The sequence below is a fragment of the Macaca thibetana genome, chromosome 5 (assembly GCF_024542745.1).
Source record: "Macaca thibetana thibetana isolate TM-01 chromosome 5, ASM2454274v1, whole genome shotgun sequence".
NCBI classification, from domain to species: Eukaryota; Metazoa; Chordata; class Mammalia; order Primates; family Cercopithecidae; genus Macaca; species Macaca thibetana.
Window position 1 is genome coordinate 75,093,694 of NC_065582.1, and position 21,492 is coordinate 75,115,185.

A 21,492-nucleotide genomic window follows, 5' to 3' on the forward strand; every position below is an offset into this window, starting at 1 on the left:
TCTCACCCCACCTCAGGCAGAGTCAAGTGCATTCTGCTCTGTTCCTATAGTCTTTTCTGCATTCCTCTGTTTCAGTTTTTATACTTAGTTACCTCTTTCCTCTTAATCCCTAAGTGTACAAGAATACACTAAATTATAAACTTCACATAGTCTAATTAAAAAAACACATAAATATTATATGTATATACAAATCTCTCTCACATATATGTATATATGTGTGTGTATATATACATATATGTATATATATGTATACATGTGTGTGTGTATATATACATATATCACAGTGATTAAAAGCAAAGAACTTATGTGACATCATCCATATAACTTCAACTAGCTATCCTTCAGTTTTTTCATGGGAAAATGGGGATGATCATTATAGTACCTCATGGGGTTTATTATGAGGATTAAGTAGAATTGTGTACCTAAAGCATTTAGAACAGAGCCTGCCACATAGAAACCCATATAACTTGATAATCTTGGTTACCTCCAGGCTGGGAAACTTTAAGTTAACCCATAAATAGTTAATCAATGTTTGCTGATAAGCAGACTCTCAATAAACATTTATGCAATAATTAAACCAAGTGAAAAGCTCTGAATCAGAAAATATTCAAAAACTATGTTAAATGTTTTATGACTGACATTGAATATGTCAGAATAACATTTTATATTCATTCTGAATTTTAGGAGCTTTCATATTTTTCATCTGTTAGTACAATAGCTTAAAATCTAAGGGAACGTTTTCATTTAAAAATTGTTAACATCATATTACCATTTCTCATCAATTGAGATATGATGCCATATTTGATAGAGTTGGATGAACATAGATATTCAGATTAGTAGCAAACTTTAGTAATTGTTCAAGCATAATTTTAAGTTATATCATATTCAGAGAGAGCAGTTATTTTAAGTGGAAGTTATCTGAGAAGCAGGAGGCATAGGATTGGATACCTATGTCTAACCCCAGCTCCACACTTCAAGTGAAACCTTAGGTTACTTAAAGCCTGTAGATCTCCTCATCAAATGAGAGTAGTAGGAACTTAACAGACCATTCATTCTGGTATATTTATCTTATTAAATAAGACCATAAGGGAGAAAATATATAGAGCATTACCTGGCATATAATAAATGCTCGATACATTCTAAGTTTTAGATTTAACTGAACTTTCAGGGAACTTATTTTGAATAGAAAGGGAAAAGTATTTTCAAAGTCTCAACTACTCTAATAAATTTTGTTCCAAATGGGCATATGTAGAATCCATATCAGAAATGACAGCATACTTACAAACCTTTTAGGTTTACCTTATGTAAGCTTTACACACTTTTTCTTGGGTGTAATAAGATGTGGCAGCCAACAAAGAGTGATAGAATTTTTAGAGTTCAAAGAGATGTTGAATATTATTTTTCCCAAAACCTTCATTTTATAACAATGAATTCTCTCTCCACTGACTGAATATAATCAATAATAAAATTTCTCTATCCTATCACCAACACCAAATCTACCAACCAACTGGGCCTCTTAGGGAGACATGCCAGAAAATAATCACTAGGTCATTGTCCCCTTCCTGAGGAGATACCATGATATGCTTTTCTTAAAACTTGGTTATTCTCAAGCTTAGTAGAGAGGGTAAGGACCAGCCATAGATGAGAAAGAGGATGTGGCAACTGACTGGACCCTGTCAGAGTGCTGAATTGTTCCATGCACAAAGCCTAGATGGGCTTGATAGGCATGGTTTGGCAACATTCAGTGCCCAAGAAGGTCCAGCCAGCAGTTGGACACAGCAGCAAAAATTTGGGTGGCAACCAACCCTTGATTAAATTAAATTCATAACCACAAATCTAAAATAGGCACTAAAATATGCCAGCAGTTTTTTTACCTTCTTATTTTATGTGTCCCATTCTTCAGAACTACTATTTCCAAATTTCTCATCTCCTCAAACTGCTAATATCCTTTCATCAGCTCATTGCCTTACTTCAAAATTCCATTGAGAATTAGAAGCAATAATAAATTAGCCCTTTCATTACCAACACCAAGTTTACCAACTTACCAGCATTGACAGCATATGTGCAGCCTTCCTCTTCAAGTAGGCATTAAGGTACATGCATCAGTCAAAGACCCATGCCTCCCCAAGCCACTTTTTTCCTCCTGAAGGACTTAGTTTTTACAATTTTACATTCTTTCTTTGTCATTTTCTATCTCTAGTAAAGCACTTCTACCATCACATAAATTAGTTTAAGTTCCTTCTATCTAAAAATAAACTAAAACAAAGTGCACAATTTACTTGATTCAATTTTTCTGCACTTGTACCTAGCAAAAATTCATGAATTATATATATACTAACTCCATTTCAATTATTAACCTATAATATATTAATACATACTGTAAATTTGATAGCATACCTGTATTATAATATTAATTCATCTCTACTATAATCTATACTATAATTGAAAATTTTAAAATAAATTTATAATGTATTAGAAATTTATTTAAAACATTATCCCTAATCTTCAATCTGAAACCAAAGAATTTTTACATTGTTTTATCAGATTTTTAAAAATTACCTTTGGAGTTGAACATTATGAGGTTAAAGACTGTTATATCCTTTGAACACACCAGGTTCTTGCACAGGATAAGGTCATAACGAATGTATGTGAACGGAGTGATTTGGACTCAAATTAAAATTTAATTTGGTTTAGATATTTTTTAAATAATTTTGAAAATTATTTTGAAGATTATTTTGAAAATAATCTCCAATAATAATCAAATAAACTCAAACATTTGAAATCAATTTTTTACTTTGTTCCTAGTTTGGCTATCTTTGTAACTCTGTAGTTTAGTCGTACATTTTTCCTAACTAAAAGATTTAGTTGAGCATAAAATCTTGTTAATAGCAATTTAACATTTATTTGGCATGTATGTGCTAAGAAATATACCTTATGTACATTACCCTCTAATATATATTCTTAGTACATCTATCTCTAAAAAATATATTTATCTCTCTATATATGTGTATATCTATATCTGTATCTCTTTTATATATTCTCCAAGTCTCATAACTCTAGAGTAATTATTATTATCCACATTTCACACTTGAAGAAATCAAGCTCAGAGAAGTAAGGTATCTTGACCAAGGTCCCATGTAAGTAATGAAGCTAGGATTCCAACTCCAACACTATGATTTTTCCATGACATTATTCAGATGGCTGACAGGATGGGTTTGTTATCCCTGCACAGCTTTCTTTAGAGCAGAAAACAATAAATATCTTTCATTATTAAAGTAAAGCAACAGCAGGCTAAGTAGATACAGTTATTCTAAAAACCAGAAACTCTTATTCAAAATTATTTCCCATACTGTTTTGGGAAGTTGCAAGAAGTTCTTGTTTTTTATTTGTTTCATGTATAAATTAATGATGTCAATATTACCTTTCAGAATTTCTAAGAATACTTAACCTATTAATCAAACTATGCTTTTTCTTATTGAGAGATGAAATGAAGAACTTAAATATTTGATAACTGTAGATGCCACAAGACATAATATAATTCCAGTTCTATTTTTGTTACTGTGTTTTGAAGTAATGCCTAGTTCCTATACAATATTTTGTTTAAATTTGACTGTGAAAAGTTTTTATAATATTTTCCACATATATTGTTGATCCTAACAACCTCTCAAATATTAACAATTAGATATTTAGGACTGTAAGATGTATATAATAGAGCAATGTATAAGAATTACTCCAAGAACTTGTTAAAACTGTATGCGTATGCCTCTGGTCCTACCCTAATATTTCAGAAGGGCTAGGGTGGAGGTATTGGTTCTGCATTTCCAATAAGCTCCCTGGTGAAGGTGAAGTTGCTGGTCTGGGAACCGTACTGAATAACACTGTGGTAGAGTTTTGATTTTTAATGCTCCATGGTGATTTATTGCCACCTTTGTCTCTTTTTATTTTTCTCCCCACCATTTATTTAACACTTGCTATATGCATATGACTACTTAATTTAAGTACTGTCTTAGAATCAAGTCAATTAACTTGTGTTTTTCCTCCTAAAGTCTGCAATTGAAAGCTTGTTTAAAGTCTCATAGAGTTGACTCTTGGAAGAAACATCCCTATTAATGTGTGTCTGTTCTCCCATAAAATAAGTGATATATTCTTATTTTAGGCTTAGTAATTGGTTCAAGATCAAAAAGCAACTGATAACTGAATAATGAGTTTCTGAGAACTGAATCATGGAAGTAAAGGTACTAGGAGATGTAAACCTTTTGGAGTATAGTTCTTTTTTATGTGCTCCTTTCCTACCACAGTGTGAACTTGAAGAAAACAAATGCTTATTTCAGTGTGTTGTTTAAATCCGGAAGCTATGAATTTTATCTGGTTTTCATCAGTTTCAGAGTATGTGCATATACCGTATATCATAATTTTCTAAAGCGTTATAGCTATCTTAGCTAGGGAATTCACTGTCATTATCTCTAAAAGAAAATTGGGTCAATTGGATCAATAGTCTGAGATTTGCTACAATTAAAATAATTCAGTGGTTCGTTTCCAAGAATAGAGCTTTTTAGATCCGTTTTCTTTTCCACTGTGTCTCTGAATGATTCCAGATGTCAAAATAATAAAACAAAAAACATAAGTAATTTAAAATAGTGTTTCAAGATCTATGTTAATACACTGGATTATGTTGTTTAATCCTCACCTCAAACCTATGATGTAGCTGAGCATGATTATTTCTTAATTACATAAAGGAAACTCCCAAGGTTAAATGTATACCTTTAGAAATTCTGAAAGGAAGAAAACTACTCATCGACTAATTTGTAACCCTTGTGACACTCCATTACCAGCTAATGGTTCATTAAGTAATGGCCTTTGATTTAAGTGGTGTCGTTTTTATTTCCCTGAAATTCATCCATCATTCATTCATCCATTCATTCAACACTGAGAACCTACTCTTTGCCAGGTGCTGTTCTAGACACTCAGTGATTATGGTTTGGCTTTGTTCCTACCCAAATCTCATCTTGAATTGTAGTTCTCATAATCCCTAAATGTCCTGGGAGGGACCCCGCAGGAGGTAATTGAATCACGGTGGTGTTAACCCCATCCTGCTGTTCTCATGATAGTGAGTGAGTTCTCACAAGATCTGACGGTTTTATAAAGGACTTTTCCCCCTTTTGCTTGGCACTTCTCCTTCCTGCCATCATGTGAAGAAGGACATGTTTGCTTCCCCTTTCCCCATGATTGTAAGTTTCCTGAGGCCTCCCCAGCCAGGTGGAACTGTGAGTCAATTAAACCTCTTTCCTTTATAAATTACCCAGTCTTAGACAGTCCTTTATAGCAACATGAGGATGGACTAATACACTGGGAACCATATAAGTTGACAAACCTATAAAAATCCCTGTTTTCATGTTGTTCATATTCTAGTGCAAGAAGACACAAATAAGAAAACTATATAGTATGCTAGAGGGTGACAGGCTCTAAGAAAGAAGATAAGGCAGGAAAGAGGATTGGGAGTCACAGAAATTGAGAGGAGAATATTACAAAGGTCACAGAAGGCCTTGATAAGAAGGGAGGCGAGGAAGGGGTCATTGTATGTAGCTTTTCCAGGCAGAAAGTAGAGTGAATGCATGAGTGTTACAACAGGAACCCCCTTGGTATGTTCAACTACCATTACAGGACAGCCCCACTAAGCTAGTTCAGAGACAGACCAGGAGAGAGTAAGGGGAAATGAGTTCAAAGCAGTTAAAGAACCCTGATCCTATAGTGTAATGTAGGCCCAGGCAGGGGCACTGACTTTCACTTGACTAAAGTGGGAGCCATTGGGAGGCTTGGAGCAGAAGGGGAACCTGATCTAACTTCGTTTTCAACAGAACTGCTTTAGTGGCTGTGTTGAGGATAGATCATGCAGGTTGGATGGAGAGCAGGTGGATCTGTTAAAGAGACCATAGCATAAACCTGTGTGACAGATAGTGGGATGGAGGGAAAGGTGATAGAAAGTGATGGATCCTGAGTATATTCTGCAGATAGAGCAGACAAGATTTTTTGATGAACTACAAATGCAACAGGAAGAAAAGGAGGAGTCAAGGACAAATTCAAGTTTATTCATTCAACTATTAGCAAAAGAAAAAAAAAAAGGTGTTTGCTCAAGCAGGCATGTATCACAAGTTACAGGAATCTCTTTGAGAATTACATTTCACATTTCAAAGCCTAACAATAAGTAATAGTCTTTGTTTCTCCCTTCTCTTTCTGACTCCCTTAGGTTTTATATTTTGAAGGATTGCAGTTATAGATTTTTTTTTTTTTTCATTTATCATAGTAAGTGGTATCAGACGGTCTGCATCTGAGTTCTGGCTCAGCCACTTACTAACATTTCAAAAGAAAGAAAAAGCAGCACAGGTGAATGTGGGGGAAGGGTGCTGCATTAGGGCAAGCATGCTTGTCTGGCCTTACCTCTGTCCCAGAGTAGAATGAACTGGGTGAATTCACCATTCTCCCTTACTTCATTACTTTGGACTTGTAGCCAAAACTCTGCACATTATTAGTGCATCCATATGGTCAGATGGTTGGTGATAAAAAGAAATCAACACAAAGAGCCAATGTATGAACTCAACTTCCCTCTCTATTTTCATCAAAATGAAAATGTTCCTACTCCAGACTATTGATTGCATCAAATATCAAGTGTTTACACACACACACACACAGAGAGAAAGAGAGAGAGAGAGAGAAACACAGCCACACATACATGTTTTTCCCTTTCTCTTGGATTAATGTCAAGACAAAAGAGTCTGAGCAGCAGTTGGTGGTCCTGCACTTACATTTTTAGAATTATAATTTTTAAGGATTTACATCTGGCAAGATTTTTGTTAAAATTTAAAGTCCACCTATTTTGCTTCTTATTTTAAACTGGCTAAAAATAGGTCATTTACTTTAATTTATAGAACATAGTCATTTATTACAACTTTTCCACATTGGTGATCTCTTCTTTTTGTTCTCCAAAAGCAAAGTACTCACTAAACAGTTTATGGGCCAGCCTGAATAAGTTGTATTACTGCTGGCTTTTGCTGCAGTTTTCTGGGCCAAAGAGTTAACAGCTGTGCAGACACTGAGAAAGATTTCATTGAGAGGAATGTTTGTTTTAATGCATTCACCTTAGTTACCACACATAGTATTGAAATCAAAACGTCCAACCTCCATCTGATGTAACATGTTAGCCCAAACATCCCCTTTCTTAGATTTTAAGAACAAGCACTACAGAACATATCCTGCAAAAGAACATTTGTGCTTGTTTATTTTTTAAAGAATGCAGAGTCTAGTAATCTTTTACAAGTTCAAATCCCTCCTCTAAGTCCCTTTATTTTAAATTTTAAAGTGTAAAACTTTAGGCAAGCCAGGTTGTGTTATCGGGTAAGTGCTATTTCACTTCCCACCTGCTGGATGTCTCCTCCAGGTATGATCAGAGTGTGCATGTCACATCTCCATGGTGTCTGCTCAGGATCTGCACTGTAGTCTGTCTCTCCCGTTCCTTATTTTTCACCTAGAGGAGCTGCCCATTTCACATTACCTGTGTTTGCCATAGGTAAATTGGTGTATTTCCTTGTTGGACTTGCAACTTATTCTATAATTTTTCAGACATTTTTCACTGTGGCACTATTCAGTCAAATGAATTTCTTGATGGAAAAGAAGCCCAGCATATAAAACAAAAGAAAGTAGAGCTGCTAGTGCAGGTTCCAGCCTCAACCCCTTCGTTCTAAGGCAGGCTCGGGACACTTCTGCCAATCTCCAGGGCTCCTGGGTCATTGTTTGAAATACACTGGTCTATTCAATCTACTCTGAGGGAATTTTCTTAACATATCAAGAAAATAAGTTACTGACGTAATGTTACAAATAAGCAATATGTTAATAAGGCAATCATTCTCAAGAAGTACCAACATCAAGTTATAAAATGTAAAAATAATGACTCAGCAGCAGCAACAATAAAAAGCTACAGATCTATTAAACACATCTTTTATAAGAAAATTATTTGATTCTTTCTTTTCTACAAACTGTGGCTGTCATTCTGATGAATACACCAGAATCAATTATAGCTACTAAAGTTGAGGCAGTTCACTAATAATCCTGCGGCATTATAACACTACCATGGAGGTGAGCGTGAAATACTTTAACATCCAAACCACGATACTGGAGGTACACAGAAAATAATTATAAAACAGCAATGTTTGTAAAGTAGAGAAGCTTTTCCAGATGATCTTGAACTCTCAAAATTTTCACTTGTCATCAAATTCAATAGACCCGTAGTGAGAAAAGCATATAAGGAAACTATTGTTCAATAACTAAGTTGTAGTTAGGCATACCAGAACAGGTGTAGGGAACCACACATAGAATTTATTCTCCATCAATGTGTATTTTGTAAAACACCCACTACAACTCATTGTCAATGCCTCATTTTCTTATCATTTTATCATTGCCTAATTGTTATTTTATCAATATCTCATTATTATATCTCTAACTCTAAAACAGGGAAACCAGTAGGAAGCTGTCTGGATGAGAAACAAAATACTTAAAAAAAACATAATGATAACACTAAGAATGGAAAGAGAACAATAATTCAAGAGAGAAGCAATGATAGAAGGTACATTACTTAATGCCCCAATGAACATAGGCTTGAAGACAAGAGAAACTAGAAGACTTTCAGGAAAAAAAAAAAAAAAAAAAAAAAAATCTATTTGGGTGGCCGATAGATCACAGTAAAATTAACTAAAATACGAGGTGGGTAATATTCTAACTTCTAGCTGTGCCATTTGGTTCCATACTTTCATTCCATTTTTCAGAAACCAAATTCCATTTGATAATATGCAACTATGTAAACACATTCTGATGAAACAGTTAATCTCATGTTGATTATAGTTGCCAAATGTTCAAGAAAAAAACATGTTTAATATACATAAAGTAAAACATACTGACTGTCTATGAAATTTGTATTTTAGTGCTACACATGATCATTGCAATCTCTGTAAATAAAAAATGATAGAACAGAGGTTATCCTAATCAATGTTACAAATTCAGAAAAGATAAGACATGAAAACAGGGAAGTGCTGGTTCTCTCTTACCCAGTCTCTCATAACAGTTAAAAATTCTTTCTTGAGGCTGTGAAATTGTTCACAGGTTTATATATGTCCCTAAAGTTCAAACAGTGAAGTGTCTCCAGAGCTTTATTACTCTGACTCATGTTTGGCCAGATGACTCATTATTAGGGAATTGGTTTACTAAGTCAGCTCTAGTGTGTGCATTTGAAACATTAAACAGAAAATTTTTGAAAGGAAATGTCATGCATATTTAGAGGCAGAGCTGTTAACGGGACAGAACACTGAACTGAGGGCAAACAGAAATTATCCCCCCCCAGTATGCTGTTGGCTTTTGAGGTTTATGTTCTGTGTGAGCCATTCAGAAAAATGTCTACCGCAACATGAAACAGATTACTTAATTTCACATTTGCCTGAAAAGAAATGTTCTCTTCAGACAGCTCTAGTTATTATTTAAATTTTATCATGCTTTTAAATTGCTATTTTAAGAAGAAAGTCATCATTTCTATCTTACCACCCCCATCCCGCTCCTAAAACACAAATGGTTTGATTCTGGAGAGCTTATTAGAAGGATTGGTGGAGTAGAAATGGCAAGAGTGGGTGTAGCCTGTGTGCGGGGTTTAACCTTGCAACAAAGGAGAGAGAAATGTTGTGGCAATTTAAAAACTGGCAGGTTCAAAGAGAGGATATTTTCAAGATAGAGAGAGACATATGCTTGAAGGTAAAGGCTGAGGATAAAATGTAGGGAAATTAGTGGAAAGTAGAAGATTAAAGAAATAGGAGAGGTAAATTTATACCACAATCACTCTCTTCTCAGCCTATTTGAAATTTTATATTGAAATATTGAAATATTGAAATTTTATTTCTCTTCAAAGAGGTACATCAATGATACATCCTTCTCCCAACCTTCCATGCCTTAAGCTCTGTTATATATCTATTTGTATATATGTATCAGCTAAAGTCAAAATATGCAGGTTAATATCCATAGAGAATAATTTCAGAGAAATAACCAATCTATGATGTAGGAAAAATAACCAATCTATGATGTAGGAACCTGATCTTTATCAAAGTTAGGGGTTCAAAGGCCTTTGGTTATCATAGTTGTCTAGTTTGGAGAACATAGTGCAAATAGAAAAATAATTAACAGATTCTTTCATTTTTCTACAAATAGGTGAACACTAGACATCATGCTGTCTTTAGTCATAATATTGATAATGTCTTTTGTGCTGTTGGTAACGCACTTAAATTTTTTAACATTAATTTTGTTTCTATACCTCTGTCCTTAATTCAGCTGAATTTTCATTGTACACTTTATGTACAGCAACATTTAATAAGGAGGCTGATTTTTTCATCTCCTTTTTGCCAGACTGCCTAATTCAGTTCATGTTGCATCAGGCAGGAGAACTGGTGTTCAGCTTGCTTTTCCGTGGTTTGTTTGGAAGGAGAGAGTAAGAGGAAATAGAGGCTCCAGGCAGTGGCAACAGCTGGAAGGCTTCTCTAATTAGATTCCAAGCAAACTTGGGCTGCATTTATAACTTTCCATATGCTGGCTTACAGTTTCTTTTAAAAAGCCTCCCAAAACAACATGCAAATTTAAAAAGATTTGCTGCACTTGTATATGTCACTCAATATGAAGTTGTTTTTCTTGAGCACCTTAGCATAGAACTCAGACTAGTAATCACTGAGTCCTAACTTTGAAGATGTTATCCAGACAAGATGGTCTCAGACGGTCTGTGTGCTTGACTGATTTTTTGTTTATTGATGAAAATTTTTAGACTGCCATTACATCATAACAATTAAGAGACGTTTTTAAGTCTTGTAGATGAAATTCTGTCTCACTTTTAAGTTTGTTCCCACATAAGCAATTTGTAGTCTTTTTTGCAAGTTAATGTTACTTTTTTTTAAAGAAGCACAAAGGAAGCAAATCGTTGTGTTCAATACACAAATCAGTCACCGTGAACTTTGAAAATAAATGTTGTACATTTGTAATTTTGGTTTTTGTGCTCAACAGTAGAGAGAGAGCTCAGAGTTGATGGGTTTTGTTTTTTAATGTTCTATCCTGGAAAGTTTGATTGAAGATTTTCCCACTCAATGTAACAAAAGACCATATTTGTTGCAGAAAAATGACTTTAAAGACTCACTTCCATTTTTAAGTAAACAATTCTCTACTTATTTTTATATTTTTTCCCAATACAATGTATTGCTTATTAATTTTGCAAGCATAGTTTATCTTTCTATTTTTTCTCAGGAGAGGTCTCTGAAATTAACTTTTTTAAAAGAAGAAGAAATCCCTAATATTTAAGGATGCTAATAGAGATATTTAAATAAAATGGTGGAAATACTTTTTGGAGAGCTAAAACTAAAAGAACTGTACCCATCCTAAGACGTCGGACATCATATTGAAGCCTTCCTTCCTATTAGCTTACTATATGATGAATCTGCCTCAAGGCCTTCCTCCCCAAACCTATCCTTGCTTGAAAACATTTTATATTATGAACTGCCTGCAATTATTAATGGCATTGATTATTCTAAAGTAAAATACACCCTCTAATTTAGGACCTATAATTCTATAGGCCCAGCTTGCTGCTACAATTGCAACTGCCTGTAAAATGCTGCATTGTCACCAGTCTCTTCCCACATTAAGCCGCTGGAATTGTCTTTCTAAATTGCACATTCCATGGTGCTACTGCCTGCCTGAAAAGCATAAGGCTATTAGCACCCTGGAGCCTGTAAAGTCACTACACTTCGTTGTGTCATCAAAGACCCCTCACAAACCGGCCCCTGCAGTCTTTCAGACTCGTTTCTCACCACTCCTTCAAGTACCCAGTGATCTACTTGCACTGATCATGTCACCATTTCATGAACTTCATCTCTTTCTCATACTTTCATGCCATTGCATGAGCTGCTCCTTTCCAAATGCATTTTGCCCATTTCTCATCCTGTGAAGATACAATTTATCCTTCAGAACTCAAATCTAATTTTACTTCCCTTGCTTATTCCTGCAGACAAGTTTCTCCTTCTTAATTCAAACATTTTATTCATTGCTTTCTTCTCCATTGCACTGTGAGCTCTTCAAAAGGATAGGCTTTGTCTTATAAAATTTAAATTTCCCCAAGTATTTGGCATTATATGATATATAGTAAATGGCCAGTAAAGATTTATTAAGTGACAGTGTGGTCCCACTGATTTCTAGTTTATTTAAAACATTTCTTCCCATTTTTGTTTTTAATGTCTTAGAACCCCTTCTTCTATTCTTCCTGTTAAGTGATTAACAATTTACTCTTTATGTTCTAGGGGAATATATTAAATATTCCCTATAAGGAGAAGTGGCTCTTTATCCTTATGGATTTAAATCCTAATCTATTTTATTCTAAGCACATGTTTCATAAAGTAGGCTTTATCTAGCTTGCTTTCCAAATCACTACAAACTCTCTGAAACCAGCCTGGGCAACATGACAAAACCCTGTCTCTACAAAAACTAGCCAGGCATGGTGGTGCATGTCTTTAGTCCCAGCTACTCAGGAGGCTGAGATGGAAGGATCACTTGAGCCAAGGAGGTTGAGGTTCACAAATGAACCAAATAACAGTTTTTAAATAGATTTCAATAATGTTTTCCAATGTTCAGTTTCCATATTACAAATAACTCAGAACTATGATCTCATAAAATATTAGCTACTGTGGCTGGAAGATACTGAAGGGCAACATTTTCTAAAAATTACATTAAAAGGTATAATCATAACATTATTGTTGTTAAAACATTTTCAGAGAGGCACCACAAGGTAGCAGAAGCTCTGGATTTGGAATCAAAAAACTTCATTTTAGAGTTGAAATTTATGGTTTAAAACACTGTTTTATGCTGTATGCTCTTAACTAGATCACTTTACCTCCCTAAGCCTCGGTTTCCTGAGCTATAAATGAGGATTATAACAGTTATGAAGGTTAAACAAAGCAACATGTAGACCGGAAAGCACTCTACAGATGTTAGTAATTATTATTTGCATGGTATTTATTGAGTTCTACCCATATGGATTTGGTGCTTGGAAAAACCAGTCCGACAGCATCCTAATAGTAGCTGCTTTTATAATAAAAACTATGGCACAGCCCCTGCAGATGGCATGGAACCTGGGCTTGAGTATTGCCACTGATTCTTTTTTTTTTCCTAAATATCCTGATTATACAGTCATTTGGATTACCATGAGTCCATGTAAATTTATGACCTAAAAGAAGCTGGCAAACAGGGTTAATATTTAAATAATAACCAATCTGTCCATTCATTTTGATATATTTTATTTAGAATTTGGGGTGAGGAGAAGGTAAGTGTATCTGCAATAACTGCTAATGGACTTCCTCAATCTAGATTTATGGCAGTGCCATTGGATCTATGGAAACTCTGAGAAGTGACTTTACTTTACTCCTGACAGTGTCTCTGGTTTTCAGTTTTTGTTCTACCCTTTCATTATCTTCTGCTGATGTTAAAAGTGCCTTGATCTTCCTTTTCTCAGATTTCTCCAATAATTATTTTCATCCATCTGGCGTAGGCTTGGAAACAGATGCTGTATGCTCACATATGCTCAAAAAAAAAAAAAAAAAAAAAAAAAGAAAAGTAAAGTCAAGAAATTGAGAGGGAGAACAAAGAACATACTTCTGTTTACGGCAGGGACAGAAGGAACCAAAATAAGACAAGAGAGATAAGTGCAAAGAAAACAGCAAAGGGAAAGATATGACTATATTAGAAAAAATAAATATCTCTAAGAGCTTCCAGACATCTGGCTCAGACTATAGGTTTAGAATGCCCATGGACATTTTAGAAACAGCCTAACTTCTATAAGTTTCCATTTTCAGCAAGTAGGACGTTGTTCAGTTAATGCCCAGTGTGAGCTGGGCTCATCTATCCTGCTGCTATGAGATAAATTATCACCAATTGGTTACTTGTGCATCAAAACATGCCATAATAACTATGTACATCTTTGGGACAATTTGTGCAGCCCAAGTTAAGGGAGATAGATGTGAACTTTTTTTTTTTTTTTTTTTTTTTTTTTTTTTTGTTGAGACAGAGTCTCGCTTTGTCGCCCAGACTGGAGTGCAGTGGACGGATCTCAGCTCACTGCAAGCTCCGCCTCCCGGGTTCACGCCATTCTCCTGCCTCAGCCTCCCGAGTAGCTGGGACTACAGACGCCCGCCACCTCGCCCGGCTAGGTTTTTGTATTTTTTAGTAGAGACGGGGTTTCACCGTGTTAGCCAGGATGGTCTCGATCTCCTGACCTTGTGATCCGCCCGCCTCGGCCTCCCAAAGTGCTGGGATTACAGGCTTGAGCCACCGCGCCCGGCCCAGATGTGAACTTTCAAAGGACACTTCTATGTTTAACCTTAAATAAAATTAGAATGAAATTTCAAGTTTTTTAAATACAGGGCTTTCCAAGTATTTGGATTGAGGCAGAATTTAAAACAAACATCCCATTTATTTTTTCAAGTATTTAAAATCTGTATTTTCAGAAAAGGTGAAAACTCAAACAAATAATATGAATTATGGGTCTCTAGTCTATAAACCTGAAGTTGTTTTCTATTTCATATTCCTCACAAATTACGTTTTTTCGACCAGAGAAATCTGCTAAGAAAACATTATCTATTAAGTTCAAGGAAGAAATTTTATACAAATTTTATTTGTATATGTTCTGGAGGAAGAAGACAAACAGGAGGGAGATCATTGTTAATAGGTTTAAACACACTGAAATATGTAATGGCTATATTCAAACATGTGGTGAGATGTTGGTGACTTGAGGAAACCACAGGAAGTCCCATCGGAAGACCTAACATGGATTTGGATGGTAATATATTACTTTAATTACCTCTGTCTTGAGAAAAGCATTAGAAACCCCGAACAGGAAAACGATAAAGAACCATGCTTATTAGTATAGTACTCTAGCTTGTTTTAGAATGCTTCCAGTATGTTTAGAAATACTGCCTTTTGAAACTCAGATTTCTTGAGACAATTTTTTTCAAACATCTGTATACATCTTTGAAATCAGGGACCTTATTGCCTGAGCTATCTTGTGAATCATTTTTTGAACTTTCTCTTTACTTCCATTAAGTTATTTAAGGTTCAGTGCTTTTAAAATCCTTTTATTATGTTGCTACTGATCATTTTATCCCCGAATTCATTGACCTGTTCATCTAATATTTGGCTTTACAGATACTAAAACTGAAAATTATTTTACCCCCTATAAACATTTGCTCCCTTAACTACTTAATATGCATTTTTACCAGATAGACCTGGTGCCATGTTTATGTGGCCAATATTTGGGCCAAGAGGTGCAGATCCTATTGGAAATTCAAATTGTCACTGAGAATTTTCACTGTACTAAGTTTGTATTCATTACATATAACTTCTAAAAAGCCATACATTATGTTTATGAAGTTTTCATTTGCCTTGACTTGAAAGAAAATAAAATGTATTAATAGGATATATTTTGTTTGCATGATCCTAAAAAAGCAGAATGAACTTCAAATCTGTGAAGGACTGATGAAATTTAATTACAGAAAATAGAAGCCTATGATAAGTGAGAAGATGTGTCCACTCTCCACAAATTCTAAGAGAGAAGGCCCTAGAGTTGAGGAGAAAATTGTTTCAAGCTTTTATAGAGCTCTCTTCCCAGAATTCTAATTATTGAATCAGAATACGGTATTGTCCAGCCTTTCAGCATAGTGAGTACATGCCTTGCAGCTCAACTAATCTCTGTTGAGATCCCAGTTCTGCCACTTAAATTTCTTAAATCCTGTTCTTCAGTTTTCTTTTTGTGAAATGGGGAAAATATTACTTTCCAAAGCTTATTCCAAGAATGGGACATAATATTGGTTCATTGCTAGACATACAGTAGACAGTCAATAAATTGTAACGATTGTTGCTGAACTGATGCAATTTTGATCTTAGCTTTGACTACAGATTTCAACCATGACACCAAGACTCCTGCTTCAAGGTCATTTTCTGGCATTGATATCAAACTTCCAAAAAACGTTGTCATTGATGTGTCTTCCAACTGAGTGCTGACTGGCTGATCTGTCTTGATTGCATTCCAGTTCTATCTCTGTCCTTATGTGAACCATATCTAAAGCGGAATTTCGGAGAGTAGCCTCTTCTACAGAGGTCTAGCCTTCTCCAGCCTATCCTTCTCTTGGTCCTCCTAACCAGGGGTGGACCATTCCTGTACCTAGTTTTCAGCCCTCTATTTCCCTCTAGTGACTGCTTTCAGCATTACCTCACCCAGGGAGGGTGTATGGAAGTGCTTGGTTTCATGGGTTAACAGACTGTAAGAACAGTTAGCTAAATTGAGAACCCAGAGTGCATTACATTATATGCCATATTTTAAATATTGATATGTGTATGAAAATATTTTAAAGCATGCATTGAAGACATCAGAATACTGAAAACATGTAGTATCTCAATGTCAAAAAAGAGAGAAGTCTGGATTTTAGAAATAAAACTAATTAATAGGTTGATTATGGTTCCCTGATTTTAAAAAATCAAGTTGGCTGGGAAGTTGATTTTTATTCAGTAAGTTACTACAGGAATTGGTGATTATTAGAAGTGGCCTTAAATTGTTTGAAAATAATTCATGCCCAAAATATATCACTTAAATTTCTTGCAGTGGTGCATGCCTATGTCCCAGCTACTCGAGAGGCTGAGACGAGAGGATTGCTTGAGGCCAGGAGTTAAGGCTGCCATACACTCTGAATGCACCTGTGAATGGTCACTGCACTCCAGCTTGGGCAATATAGTGAGACCCTATCTCTTAAAAAATGAAAAAGAAAAGTGATTTTCTTCCAGCATGCAAAATCTGGGGAGGTTATACATATACTATATCTCAGTTTCAACAAGGCTTGTAGAAAAGACAATCCTTTTAATCAGAAAAAAATAAACTGAATGGTAAGTAAAATGTTGAACGTGCCATTCAAAGTGAATTGAGTAACAAATCAAAGTTAACCTAAGGTCAGTTATTCAATAACAATTGATAAGGCTTTGTTCTAAGTTATTTCTGTCTCCTCAAACTCTTGAACACATGATTCAGATGACGACACATTATTCACCAAAATTAACAGGAGGGATAGCTAACATATTGAAGGACAAAATTAAATATCTTCTAGATCTTTAAAGAGCAGGAACAATGAGAGAAAGCATCAAGAAACAAAACATTCTGTCTGTAGATTCATAAAGTAAACTCCTCTTCTACAAGACAGAGGACAACTGGCTTAAGAATAGTGAATATGGAAAAAAAAATAACTTGGGGTTTTAGCTGCCTACAAGTTCACCGTGTGCCAACAGTATGATGTGCTGCCAAATAAGCTCGTGTGAGTCTTAATAAAGTGTTGACTTCAAATCAAGAAAGGGAGTAGTCCCATTGAACTTTACACTGTCCAGACCACATCTGAAGGATTATGTTCAATTCAAAGTGCCAGATTGTAAGAGGGACACTGACACACTGAAGTGTGTGCCAAGGAGATCTGGCAACCAGAGAGCATGAGGATTGGCTGAAATAACTGAGACGACTCGGAAACGTGGTAACTGTCTTCACATATTTGAAGAACATTAACATAGAAGAGATTCCAGATTTATTAAGATTCCAGACAAGAAGAACCTGAATTAATCCAAATGAGAACCTTCTATTAGTAAACGCTTCAGAAATAAAATGAGCTGTCTGGTGATATGCTGAACTTCCCCCTACTGGAAGCATTTTTGACAGCTATAGTACTAAGTAACAAGCATGGGCCTTTATAGCTGTACTACTCTGGGTTTCTAATGCCTTCTCGTAAATCTTTATCTTTTATGATTCTGGTTTCTTTTTCTCTTTTATATTTGTTTCTTCAAGCATTTTTAAAACTTCCATTTATTTCCTTTTATTTCCAATCCTTTCTCCCATTCTTAGTCTTGGACAGAGTTGGCAGTGTTTGGTGCCATAAACAGAAAGACAGGACACCACACCAGTATACCAGTGCTTCAAATGTATGCAAATTTCTTTAAGAATAGGGTGCTGTCTCATAACAAACTCCAGAGAAAATAATTCCCATTCTTATGCCTAGTCACGGTATAATCAGGAAAGCATACCCTCTTAATGTGCAAGACTTAATAGCTATAAAAATAAAAAGAATACAGTCATTTTAGCATAAATTTAAGGGGCTGATGTGTAACATTTTCATATTCATATTACAGAACCAAATAGGATTTATATACCTCCAGAATTTGCAGGCCTTTTGAAGCAAAATTACTTTGTCTCCCCTCTTCCTCTCCCTCTCTTTCTTCCCTTTCCTTCATCTCATATTCACCCTTTTTCCCTCTTTCTCTCTTTCAAGATTTATCTCACAACTGATGGATAATGTTTCTCAGTGAACAATTCAATGCCCCTTTCCCATGCTTCTCTTGAGCTGTTTCCTTATTACCAAACCAAACTTACTGCCAGTTCCAGGGCTCATCTGGCTGGGGCTTCCTACATCTGCTGTGCTAGGAATAGCTTTTCCCTTCACCAGTCAGCCATAAAGCAATGATGAGGTTGCAGGAGGGGCAAGTATTAGGGGAACATAAAACGAAGGGGGAGGGTCAGAATAGGACTATAGGACTATTCTTTCTTTTCTATGATGGATTTCCTTCAGGCAGCTCTGGACAGCTGAAATCACTTCAAAGGGAGGGAAAGGGAGAAGCCGTTCTTTCAGAAGCAGGTTTCTCCTTTCAGACAGTCCCACATTATTAGTGCCATATAATCACTTTTCAGTACATTTTATTAGAACTTCATTTTATTTCCTGAGAAACCATATAGCTTACATCTGAATAGCATCCATTTCTATGAACCCACAGAGCCTGGGCTTCTCCAGTGTCTGCCTCCATTTCCAGATTAAAAGTGGGGCGAAACTAGAGGAAATAACATCTCCCACACCTCTTTTATGTCCACCAAAGAGCTTTTAAAAGTAAGGAGAAGACAAACTGTGTGCCATAGCAATGGTCTTCTACTTCCCGAGGGTGTTGGAAGATGTAAGGATCTAATAAAATATACTTGGAGTGGAGTACAGATCGCAAAAATGAGTTAACAGTGAAGAGATCATCAGTTTTCACTCTTTCTGCCTTTGTTTCTTCATATCTAAACAACACTAATATATCTATTCCATGGGGCAATGAGGAGCAAATAAGGAAAGGGAGGTTAAGTCCTTAGTACAGAGACTGGCATGGACTAAATCTTCAATAACGCTCAGCTAGTAACATCGTCTCCGTCTACGTTTCAGTTGGGCCTTAAGGGAGCCATCAGTAAATACCTACGGAATGATGAAAGGCTAGTTCTTGTTCACTGGGTGCAGTTTCTTTAACTTCTTTCGGAAATGGCAAGGTTCAGTGTCCACCATCTCAAGTTGTGTCCATGAGGCTTTTTTACGTCCTTTGATGAAAGTCAAGCATAGAGGAAAGAGATGGTCTCTGGTACTCACCAGATCTTCAATTCTAGCCAGAAGAAAGTGCTAGGGAAGATATAGCATATTTCATTTTGTTATTGCTGTTTTATTATTATTACTATACTTTAAGTTCTGGGGTACATGTGCAGAATGTTCAGGTTTGTTACATTAGGTATACATGTGCCATGGTGGTTTGCTGCACCCATCAAACCGTCATCTACATTAGGTATTTCTCCTAATGCTATCCCTCCCCTAGCCCCTCACCCCCAGCCCCCGCAGGCCTCAATGATGTTCCCCTCCCTGTGCCCATATGTTCTCATTGTTCAACTCCCACTTATGGGTGAGAACATGTGGTGTTTGATTTTCTGTTCCTGCGTTAGTTTGCTGAGAATGATAGTCTCCAGCTTCATCCCTATCCCTGCAAAGGACATGAACTCATTCTTTTTTATAGCTGCATAGTATTCCATGGTGTATATGTGACATATTTTCTTTATCCAGTCTATCATTGATGTGCATTTGGGTTGGTTCCCAGTCTTTGCTATTGTGAAAAGGATGTAGTACATTTCTTAGAGGTGAACTTTAAGAAACTCTTTGAGCATCTGTTGCAATGAAGAGATACAGAAAATTCTGAAAACAAAGCCAAATACCAAGAGGCCTAGAAGAGGATGTGGAATGGCTACAGCCAACTCCTCCATGTCACGGTGCTGGATTGTTTCCTTTAAGCTCCTGCACTAATATAATTGTTAGGTTTTCCAACATGTGCTATGAAACTTGGTTCTAAAGTATGATCACTTAGACATATACATATAGCTAAAATCAGTGAAGCATAATAAATAACTCGAGACTAATGATAACGTTAACAATATGTCTGGAAAAAATTCTAGAATATAGCATGCTTGCAACTATTATTATAGCATAATAAAGGATAAGTGATTTAGTTTTAAAATAAAGTTGCCTAGATACTATAAAATATGGCACTTAATATACCTTTAGGGATCCAGAGAATACTCAAATCTTTGTTAACTCTAAGGAAATTTCTGAAGAAAAGAATAACAATTTTAAAGTTTTTCCTGATTCAAATTTCCTGTTGATGTCAGTAAACCATTTGGATTTACTGATCCATAGTTATGAGTCAATATAAATTTCAACAGGTAATTTCTACTCAGGCTAATATAAATAAGACAGTGGGTTGAAGCTATAAATAACTCATAAGCCCATTACTTCCTAATATAATAAAGAAAATACTATGTTAATTTTTTTTAAGGCAGAATCTTGCTCTGTCACCCAGGCTGGAGTGCAGTGGCACAATCTTGCCTCACTGCAACCTCCACCTCCTGGATTCAAGCGGTTCTTGTGCCTCAGCCTCCCAAGTAGCTGGGACTACATGTGTGCACCACCACACTCTGCCAATTTTTGTATTTTTGTTAGAGATGGGGTTTCACCATGTTGCCCAGGCTGGTCTTGAACTCCTGGCCTCAAGTGATCCACCCGCCTTGGCCTCCCAAAGTGCTGAGATTATAGGCATGAGCCACCATGCCCAGCCAATGTATTTTGATTAAACGTTTAAAGACTTACTTTTGAAAATGCCATAATTAAATAAAATATCCATATTCAGACAAATTGGATAATATGTTTTACCATACTACACTTAGTAAGCTTAATGAACAAAAAAGGGTAAAACTTATGAAATAACTTATAAAACATAGTCCATATACTTTTTAAAATTTAATTGCTCAGGTAGATTATTCTCTACCCAATAAAGATAAAAGTTATTTTTCAATGTTTTCAATTTTTCAATTTTTTCCTTCCTTCCTTCCTTCCTTCCTTCCTTCCTTCCTTCCTTCCTTCCTTCTTTCCTTCCTTCAGGCTTCTTTCCTCCCCTCCCCTCCACCCCTCTTTCCTTTCCTTTCCTTCCCTTCCCTTCCCTTCCTTTCCCTTCCCTTTTCCCTTCCCTTTTCCCTTCCCTTTTCCCTTCCCTTCCCTTCCCTTCCTCCCTCTTTCT

The 21,492-nt window shown here is 35.8% G+C and overlaps 1 protein-coding gene across 2 annotated transcripts in view; it reads left to right on the forward strand.

Annotated features, from left to right (window-relative positions):
* Nucleotides 1-21,492, forward strand: part of ARSJ (arylsulfatase family member J) — a 77,398-nt gene that overhangs the window by 11,065 nt on the left and 44,841 nt on the right. The gene's annotated exons all lie outside the window — the stretch shown is intronic.